Source organism: Gracilinanus agilis, chromosome 1 (genome assembly GCF_016433145.1).
Source record: "Gracilinanus agilis isolate LMUSP501 chromosome 1, AgileGrace, whole genome shotgun sequence".
Lineage (NCBI taxonomy): Eukaryota > Metazoa > Chordata > Mammalia > Didelphimorphia > Didelphidae > Gracilinanus > Gracilinanus agilis.
Window position 1 is genome coordinate 774,286,914 of NC_058130.1, and position 9,586 is coordinate 774,296,499.

Genomic DNA, 9,586 nt, shown 5'->3' on the forward strand with positions numbered 1-9,586 from the left:
AGGGAAGGGAAGGGAAGGCAGAGGAGAGGATGGCATATAAGAAATTGATTGAAACCAAGAGGTAGAGGTGAGGAAGGAGGACATTTCGCCATAGAGGACAGCCTAGGTTAAGGCACAAAGATGGAAGATGGAATGAGGAGGTCAGAAATTCTACATAAGACAATTTGGCTATCAGGGCAGGAAAGGGAAATCCTATGAAATCCCAATACTTCTTGTTTATCTCCCACAGCACCTAGGAAAGTGCTGGGGCTAACAAGAGGCACTTAGTAAGATTTGCTCATTGATTGGCTGCTAATTCTTCGTGTTAAACAGAGTCCACAGGGGACAGCTGGGTAGCTCAGTGGATGGAGATCCAGGCCTAGAGCCAGGAGGTCCTGGGTTCAAATCTGGCCTCAGACACTTCCCAGCTGTGTGACCCTGGACAAGTCACTTGACCCCCATTGCCTACCCTTACCATTCTTCTGCCTTGGAGCCAATACACAGTGTTGATTCCAAGATGGAAGGTGAGGGTTAAAAATAAATAAATGGAGCCCATAGCTCCAAAATAATAATATAATAGTTATCATTATTATTGTTGTTGTTGCTCTAATATAATAGTTTACATTTATATAACCCTTTAAGGCTTGTAAAATGTTTTACAAAAATTTACTCATTTGATCCTCATAACAACCTTGAGAGGTAGGTGGTTTTATTGTCCCCATTTTACAGAGGAGGAAACTGAGGCAGGCAGGTTAAGTAACTTGACAAGGGGTTGGCCAGCTAAATCTGAGACGGGATTTGAACTCTGGTCTTCCTTGACTCAGTTTCACCCTCTCCACTGTGTCACCCCGCTAGCTCCAAAATCAACTTGGTATTTGCTGGTCATGTTTGACTTTCTCTCGCTTGAGCTAAGCCAGGCACCGTCTGAAACAGAGAGCAGTTTAGACTTTGAATAGATCCCTAAAAATAGCTGCCTTCCTGAGCACCAGTGAACTAACTCTGGCCCAGATGGCCAGGAGCCAAGAGATCTCTGTCACATGAAAGTGGGTGAAGGACAAGCTGGGTCTGGACAGGTGTCCGTCCTTCCCCCTTCCACGGGACTACACGGGACTCGTGGCTGGTCTTGAGTTGTGCAGACTCAGCAGTCATGGCAAGTGAAGTCACCTGGCTTGTTCTTCTGGAGGAGGTTTCGTGGCTGGAGCACACGCGTCGGTGCTCAGTGGACCCCAGGTTCGGTTTCAGCTCTACTATTTATTTACTAGCTATGTGGCCCAATCCAAGTTGTTTAGTGTCCCTAGGCTTGATTTTCCTCATCTGTAGAATGGGCGGGGGGAGTGGGGCAGGGGATAGAGGACCTCTCAGTGGCTCCTTCCAGCTCCTCTGAGAAGGAACAGAGAAGACGGCATGACCGTGTAACAATAACGTGCATCGATCAGACGCAGAGGAAGCCTGGAGTTCCATTTTGGTCTCCCCACCTGCCATTTTAAGAGGGATATTCCTGGGCAGGTAGGTGACACAGTGGAGTGGATAAAGCACTGGGCCTGGAGGCAGGAAGATATAAGTTCAAATCTGGCCTTGGACACTTATTGTGTGACCTTGACCAAGTCACTTCACCTCGTTGGCCTCAGTTTCCTCATCTGTAAAATGAGCTGGAGAAAGAAATAGCAAACCAGTCCAATATCTTAGCTGCTTGACCCTGGGCGAGTCATGTCACCCTGTTGGCCTCAGTTTCCTCATCTGTAAAATGAGCTGAAGAAAGAAATAGCAAACTAGTCCAATATCTTAGCTGCATGACCCTGGGCGAGTCATGTCACCCTGTTGGCCTCAGTTTCCTCATCTGTAAAATGAGCTGGAGAAGGAAGTGGGAAACCACTCTGGTATCTTTACCAAGAAAATCCCAAATGGAGATAATACTGTGCCTGAATCTGTGAGGATCAAACGAAACTAGAATTGCAAAGCATTTAGCACAGAACATGACACACAGTAGGAGCTGAGCAAATGTTAGATAAGATGATGCTGATGCTAAGCTGGTCTTTGGATAGCAAATCCGAACACCTTCCCTGAACCACTTCTCAAAGCCTCCGTAGTCTGTTGGGATCTACAAGACATTGTGTTCCAAGGTTATGGCCATTGAGAATCAAGGATTACCTCTCCATCTTGGTAGGGCTGTAGGGCTGGGCAGTTGTTTTCCAATCCAATCCAGCTCATTTGACAGATAAGGAAACTGAGGCAAATAGGATTAAATGACTTGCCCAAGGTCACCCAGCTAGGAAGTGTCTAAGGCTGGATTTGAACTCAGGAAGGTGAGCCCAGCACTCTAGTGGTCCCTGACAGAAAGAGTAGCCTTCTTCTATTTGGCCTCAGGGTGCAGAAGTAGGCACACCAAGGGAAAGCTTGATAAGAGGGGAAACTTCCTAACACTTGAGACAACCCATATTGGAGCCACTTCCCTAGGAACAAAGTAGGGACCCTCCCTCAAAGTCCAGCCACCATTCCCAGAGGGCATTTGTGAATCAGGCAAGGTTGGACTAGCTGCCTCTCCAGCCATATCTAATGCTACAATTCTCTGAGTCTTTCTCTGGTGAGTCATAAGGATCTTCCTGGTGAGGAAGTGCCTCCGCCAATGTGGACTAGCCCCTTCTTTGCAAACTGAAGTCTTAGAGAGTTACCTGGGGCACTTGGACATCAGGTGACTTGCCTAGAGTCCACAATATGTCTCGGAGTCAAGACTTGAACTCGGATCTTCTTCATTCCAAGGCCAGCTCTCCATCCATGAATAATTAAGTTATCCTCTTCACCAATGGTGTCCCAAACAAAATAGTCCCATCCTTCCCTGCCATTCTACCCACGGTCAACTGGGTTGACCAAGGCCAGCGTAGGTGAGGTCTGCCCTCTCTCTAAGGTGGTCTGTGCACAGGTAGCCTTGTAATTCCCACAGAGGGCTAGGATTGGGTGAGATGACCCCTCTTGGGATCTCTCCAGATCTTGTGTTTTCCCAATCAATAGCCTCTTTGCTGGCCCAAGGCCAAGGGGGACAGTCGTGTTTAGAGAACGCCATACTGGGAGGGTCAGAGTCGTCTTCTTCTTTATCAGATTAAAGCCATGTGACTTCTAGAACCAGCATCACTAAATGAAATGGCCACCCCAGAATGCTGAGGAGACCCAGCTTTCTCACACAGAGTAATGTGAAGACAAGCTCCCCAACCAACATGGAAATGGAAAGCCCCCAAATGGAAGATACTCTCCGAGCCATCCATTCCCCTTCCTCCACTGAATATGGCTTGTATACAGTAAGTGCTCAATAAATACTAATTGATTCACAATTACTTGTTATTGGTTAACTGCCCAACACGCAAACCCATCTAGGGAGACTGAGCTTAAAATGGCGCATCCAAGGGGAGCCTTCGAACATAGGATGCTCTATGTAGAAAGGGCACATCTAATGGCAGATCTGAAAAGAACTTGAGAAGACAGAACACAGTGTGCGTGCCAGAAGAGCCCTTAAACACAGAACATTGGAATGCTGTGAGGGCTGTCAAAACCCATGTCAGAACATGGGGAGGCTCTTAGAACACAAAATATCACAGCTTGTGGGGGCCTAAAAACAAAGTCAGAGCTGGAAGGAACTTTAGAACATAGAATGTCAGTGCTGGAAGGGTGTTTGGACTAGGGAAAGTCAGAACTGAAAAGAACTTTAGAACACAACATATCAGAAGCTAAGAGGCACCTAGAACACAGAATGTCAGAGCCAGGATAAGCTTTAGAACACCGAATGTCAGAACATAGGACATAGAACCTCAGAACTGGGAAGCACCATAAATAGAATGTTAGAGCTAGGAGGGATCTTAGAACAAGGAATGTCTCAGCTGGGATGGAGCTTAGAATAGGGAATGTTAGGGCTGGAGGGAACTTTAGAGCACACCATATCAGAAGCTAAGAGGCACCTAGAACACAGAATGTCAGAGCCAGGATAAGCTTTAGAACACCGAATGTCAGAACATAGGATATAGAACCTCAGAACTGGGAAGCACCATAAATAGAATGTTAGAGCCAGGAGGGATCTTAGAATAAGGAATGTCTCAGCTGGGATGGAGCTTAGAATAGGGAATGTTAGGGCTGGAGGGAACTTTAGAACACAAAAGCTAAGAGGCACCTAGAACACAGAATGTCAGAGCCAGGATAAGCTTTAGAACACCGAATGTCAGAACACAGGACATAGAACCTCAGAGCTAGAAAGGATTCCGGAGTTCACTCAGTTAACATCTTCATTATATAAATGGAGAAACTGAGGCTAAGGGAGGAAAAGTCATTTGCATCATCCATCCAGTCAGTGGTCCTTTCAGTCTCTGATGGACACATGAGAAAACCAGCTGGGGACCTGGACCAGAATGTGACCTTTAGTTAGCAGCATCACGGTCACACCAAGGGCTCATGTCCAGAGAATTCTCCTACTCCCCCCTGGATCAGACCTTTGGAAAACATTCTCACACAGTTTCACTTTACGATTCTTGGTCCTCACCCAAAACTGCAATATTGTTGCTGGGTAGTGTTTGGGGCTTTTCTGGGGCATTTTGGGTCTTTTTTTTTTCTTTTTTGACAGCTAGAGCAAAACTAGCTGTTTTTGAATTACACAAAGGTAACACACACACACACACACACACACACACACACACACACACACACACGCATGCACCATTTCTGCAGGACAGAATGTCCCCTGCGCGTTGAGAGTTCTGGCTATTTCTATCCTGAGAGGGCGTCACACCGAGTCTCACTGCTCATTACATAACTGTGGCTTGGGCTCCAGAGGCTGAATGCTGGATTCACTCTGGATGAGGCAGAAGGGGAAGAATTCCTTTTCCACCAAATCAAATAAAGAACTTAAATACAAACAAAAAATCAAAGTTCTTTTCATTGATTAAACACTCAAGTCTGGAAATAAAACATGCCTTTGCCACTGATTATATGGGTATTTGGAGGGATTTACTTTTCAGTCTCTAAATAAAGGCCTTGAATGAAATAATCTCAAAGGCTCTTTCCAGTTTTAGAATTCTCTGTTCCAACATCCCCTGTTCTGAGATACCTCCAATTCTGACATTTCCTGTTCTAAAGCTCTTCTCAGATCTGGAATTCCCTTTTCTAAGGTTCTCTTAGCTCTGACATTCCCTGTTCTAAGATTTTCCCCAGATCTGGCATTTCCTGTCCTAAGATCCCCTCCAAGCCTCTGTTATTCCCTGGAGTTCTAAGGTCCCCCTAGCTCTGACATTCCCTGTTCTAAGGCTCCTTTTTAGCTCTGACATTCCCTGTTCTAAGGTTTCCTCTAGCTCTGACATTCCCTGTTCTAAGATTTTTTCCCAGATCTGACATTTCCTGTTCTAAGGTTCTCCTAGCTCTGACATTCCCTGTTCTAAGGTTTCCTCTAGCTCTGACATTCCCTGTTCTAAGATTTTTCCCAGATCTGACATTTCCTGTTCTAAGGTTCTCCCAGCTCTGACATTCCCTGTTCTAAGGCTCCTTTTTAGCTCTGACATTCCCTGTTCTAAGATTTTTCTCAGATCTGACATTTCCCGTTCTAAGGTTCTCCTAGCTCTGACATTCCCTGTTCTAAGGCTCCTTTTTAGCTTTGACATTCCCTGTTCTAAGATTTTTCCCAGATCTGACATTTCCTGTTCTAAGGTTCTCCTAGCTCTGACATTCCCTCTTTTTAGACTCCTTTTTAGCTCTGACATTCCCTGTTCTAATGTTCCCCTAGCTCTGACATTTCCTGTTCTAAGATTTTCCCCAGATCTGGCATTTCCTGTTCTAAGGCCCCCTCCAAGCTCTGTTATTCCCTGGAGTTCTAAGGTTCCCCTAGCTCTGACATTCCCTATTCTAAGATTCTCCTAGCTCTGACATTCCCTGTTCTAGGGCTCCTTCCAGCTCAGACATTCTCTGTCCTAAGGCCCCTTTCAGGTCTAATGTTTTATGTCTTACCATCTGCATTCTACAATGCTGACTGTCCATGAACCTGTGACTCAAAAGAATTATTTAGAGTGTTTCTAGCTCCCAGAACACACGAGATCCAAAGCACCTCCTGACCTTCCCATTTCTTTAGCCACCCTACAAAAGCACAATGTCCCCAGGGTGATTCGATAACATCCGATGAACCCGTAAGTGTCCCAAGAGCCAGGTGCGAGCTGTTGGGGTGTGTGCCGGGTATAGAAGGGGTGATCCTGTGGCCCCACGTCTCCTTCGCTGGGAATAGCCACCTGCCTTGTAGAATGGAGGCTGCCTCTCTCCTCTCCCCGGCTCAGCTTCCTCAGCACCCAGGTCCTGGGTAACAAAAGCTCAGCCACCATTGCCAGGTGGAAATCCTCGAGCCTGGTCTGCTTCCATAGTCACTCCTTGACACACTAACAGCTCTGGGAGGAAAACCCTCCAGCCCCCCTGGCTGCCCCGGATGCCACAGGAAGGACGTTGCCTCTGAACTGGCCTCTCTTCTCTTTCATTCATAAAGACAAACTGTCCTGTGCAAATAGGCAGTATTCAGTGGCCCCTGCTGGCTACTGGAGCAATCGCAGCCAAGATGGAGCACTCGTGAGGGACCAAAGAAGGGCTCTGAAAACACGAGAGGGAGAGGTAAGGAAGGAGGAAGAAGAAGACTGGATGAATCCGGGCATTTTAATTGTCAGGCTCAAATCTTAATCATTTTGTACCCATAGGAAGCCCTTCACTGGTCCGAGCCTCGGCTTCCTCCTTTGTAAAATAGTTATAGGTGGGGCAGTGGATGGAACACTGGGCCCAGAGTTGGACTTCCTAGCTGTGTGAGCCTGTGTAAGTCACTTAACCCTTTTTGCCTCAGTTTCCCAATCTGTAAAATGATTGGAGAAGGAAATGGCAAACCACTCCAATAGCTTTTCCAAGAAAACCGCAAACAGGGTCCCAAAGGGTCAGACACAACTGAACAACAACAAAAATGGTTCTAAGAATGTTCCAAGTAAAAGGCTCTGATAGTCGTAGTATCACGTGAACATAGAAGGGACCTCAAGGTCATTTAGTCCCCTCATTATACAGGTGAGGACACAGAGGTCCATAAAGGTTAAGTGACTTGTCTAAGGTCACACAGCTAGTGTCAGGACCATCATTCAAACCCTTAAAGCAGTGGTTCCCAAACTTTTTTGGCCTGCCACCCCCTTTCCAAAAAAAAAATATTCCTTAGGCCCCTGGAAATTAATTTTTAAAAAATTTTAATAGCAATTAATAGGAAAGATAAATGCCCCTGTAGGCCATCACCACTTTCCTGGATCACTGCAGCACCCACCAGGGGGCGGTGGCGCCCACTTAGGGAATCACTGCCTTAAAGGTTTAGAAAAATCAGAGCTATCATCATCATCATCTTTACAATACTGAATTTTGTGAATTTTATATGAGTAGTAATGAACTGGACAGGATCTCAGAGGTCATCTAGTCCACCCCACACCAGAACATGAAATTCCCTTTACCTCACCTCTCACAAGCAGCGACTGAGCCCTTGGCCAGAAGACCTTCAGGGATGGGGAGCTCATTACCTGTTGTTTACCAGTTCTTGACTTTGTCTTGACTTTGCCCAATTCATTAACTTTTTCTGGGCCTGGCTTTCCCTTGTAGGGGGTAGAGGGGGAAAGGAAATAGCAATGATTCCAAGGAAACAATAAGATACCATGGGAGTACTGTGACCCCCTGCAGCATATTTATTCTAATTAAAATAGTCTCACATCCTTAAGCGGTTCTATTTGCTGAGCCACCTCCGAGGGTGTCGTGGAAAATAATCAAGTAATGTGGGGGAGGCTCTAAGAGGAAAGGCTTTATGCCAACTTGTTAATTAGTATGATAACAAAAACTTCATTATTCAGAAGAAAAATAAAAATCCCTTCAGCCACTCCAGGCTGGATCACACAGGAGAGGCTGGATGGGCACAGGACTGGCAAAGAACTGTGTACCAGTCTATTCAGGGCAACTGCTGGTTGTACTCCTGTGCCAGGCACTGGGGCTTCAGACTCAAAAATGAGATGGTCCCTGCCCTTGGGGAGCTTACATTCTACTAAGGAGATATGGTATGTGGGGGGAGGGAGAATTGGGGGGCAATTGGGGGGTAGAAAATAAGAAGGAATCTGAGGAAATGGAGAAAAGTTAATAGCTGTGATAGAGGGGAGGAGGAGGGGGTTCTGGAAGCTTTCCCTTGAGGAAAATTGAACGGGAAGAACTGAGTCTAGAAGGGTGAAAAGGGTTCTCAAAAACAGAGATGAGGAGGAAGTGCATTCCAGGCTTGAGAAATGATGACTTGGGCAATACCCAAGGGGGCAAAATGGAATTTCCCACTTGACTAGATCCAAGTTGAGGAAGCTCATAAACACCAGGCTAAGTGGATCATATGTTCTCATCAATCAAACAATGGACAAATATTTGCTAAATGCTTCTTATATGCCAGGTGCTTGGGATTCAAACACAACTCCAGATAATAGGCATCCACAGAATGTTTCTGAGCAGGGCAGGGATGTGGTCACTTAGGGCTCTGAAATCTTGTTTTGACAGCTTTGCAAAGGATGGGTTGGAGTGAGAAGAGAAGGAGAGATAGCAGTTCCTTTAATTAATTAATTAAGAATATTTTCCATGGTTACATGATTCATGTTCTTTCCCTCCCCTCCTTCCTCTCCCCTTCCATAACCAATGAGCAACTGGGTTTTACATGTACCAATGATCAAGACCTATTTCCATATTATTAATATTTGCGATGGAGTGATCGTTTAGAGTCAACATCCCCAATCATATCCCCATCAAACCATGTGATCAAGGAAATGTTTTTTTCTTCTGTGTTTCTGCTCCCACAGTTCTTTCTCTGGATGTGGACAGCGTTCTTTCTCATAAGTCCCTCAGAATTGTCCTGGATCGTTGCATTGCTGCTAGTACAGAAGTCTATTATATTTGATTGTGCCATAATGTATCAGTCTCTGTGTATAATGTTCTCCTGGTTCTGCTCCTTTCACTTTGCATCAGTTCCTGGAAGTCTTTCCAGTTCACATGGAATTCCTCCAGTTCATTATTCCTTTCTGCACAATAGTATTTCATCACCAACAGATACCACAATTTCTTCAGCCATTCCCCAATCGAAGGGCAACCTCTCATTTTCCAATTTTTTGCCACCTCAAAGAGCGCAGCTATAAATATTTTTTGTACAAGTCTTTTTCCTTATCTCTTTGGGGTATAGATCCAGAAGAGATATGGCTGGATGAAAGGGCAGGCAGTCATTTAAAGCCCTTTGGGCATAGTTCCAAATTGCCTTCCAGAATGGTTGGATCAATTCATAATTCCACCATCAGTGTATTAGTGTCCCAATTTTGCCACATCCCCTCCAACATTTTATTACTTTCCTTTGCTGTCATATTAGCCAGTCTGCTAGGTGTGAAGTGGTACCTCAGCGTTGTTTTGATTTGCATTTCTCTAATTATAAAAGATTTAGAACACTTTTTCATGTGCTTATTGATAGTTTTGATTTCTTTACCTGAAAACTGCCTATTCATGTCCCTTGCCCATTTATCAACTGGGGAATGACTTGATTTTTTTGTACAATTGATTTAGCTCCTTATACATT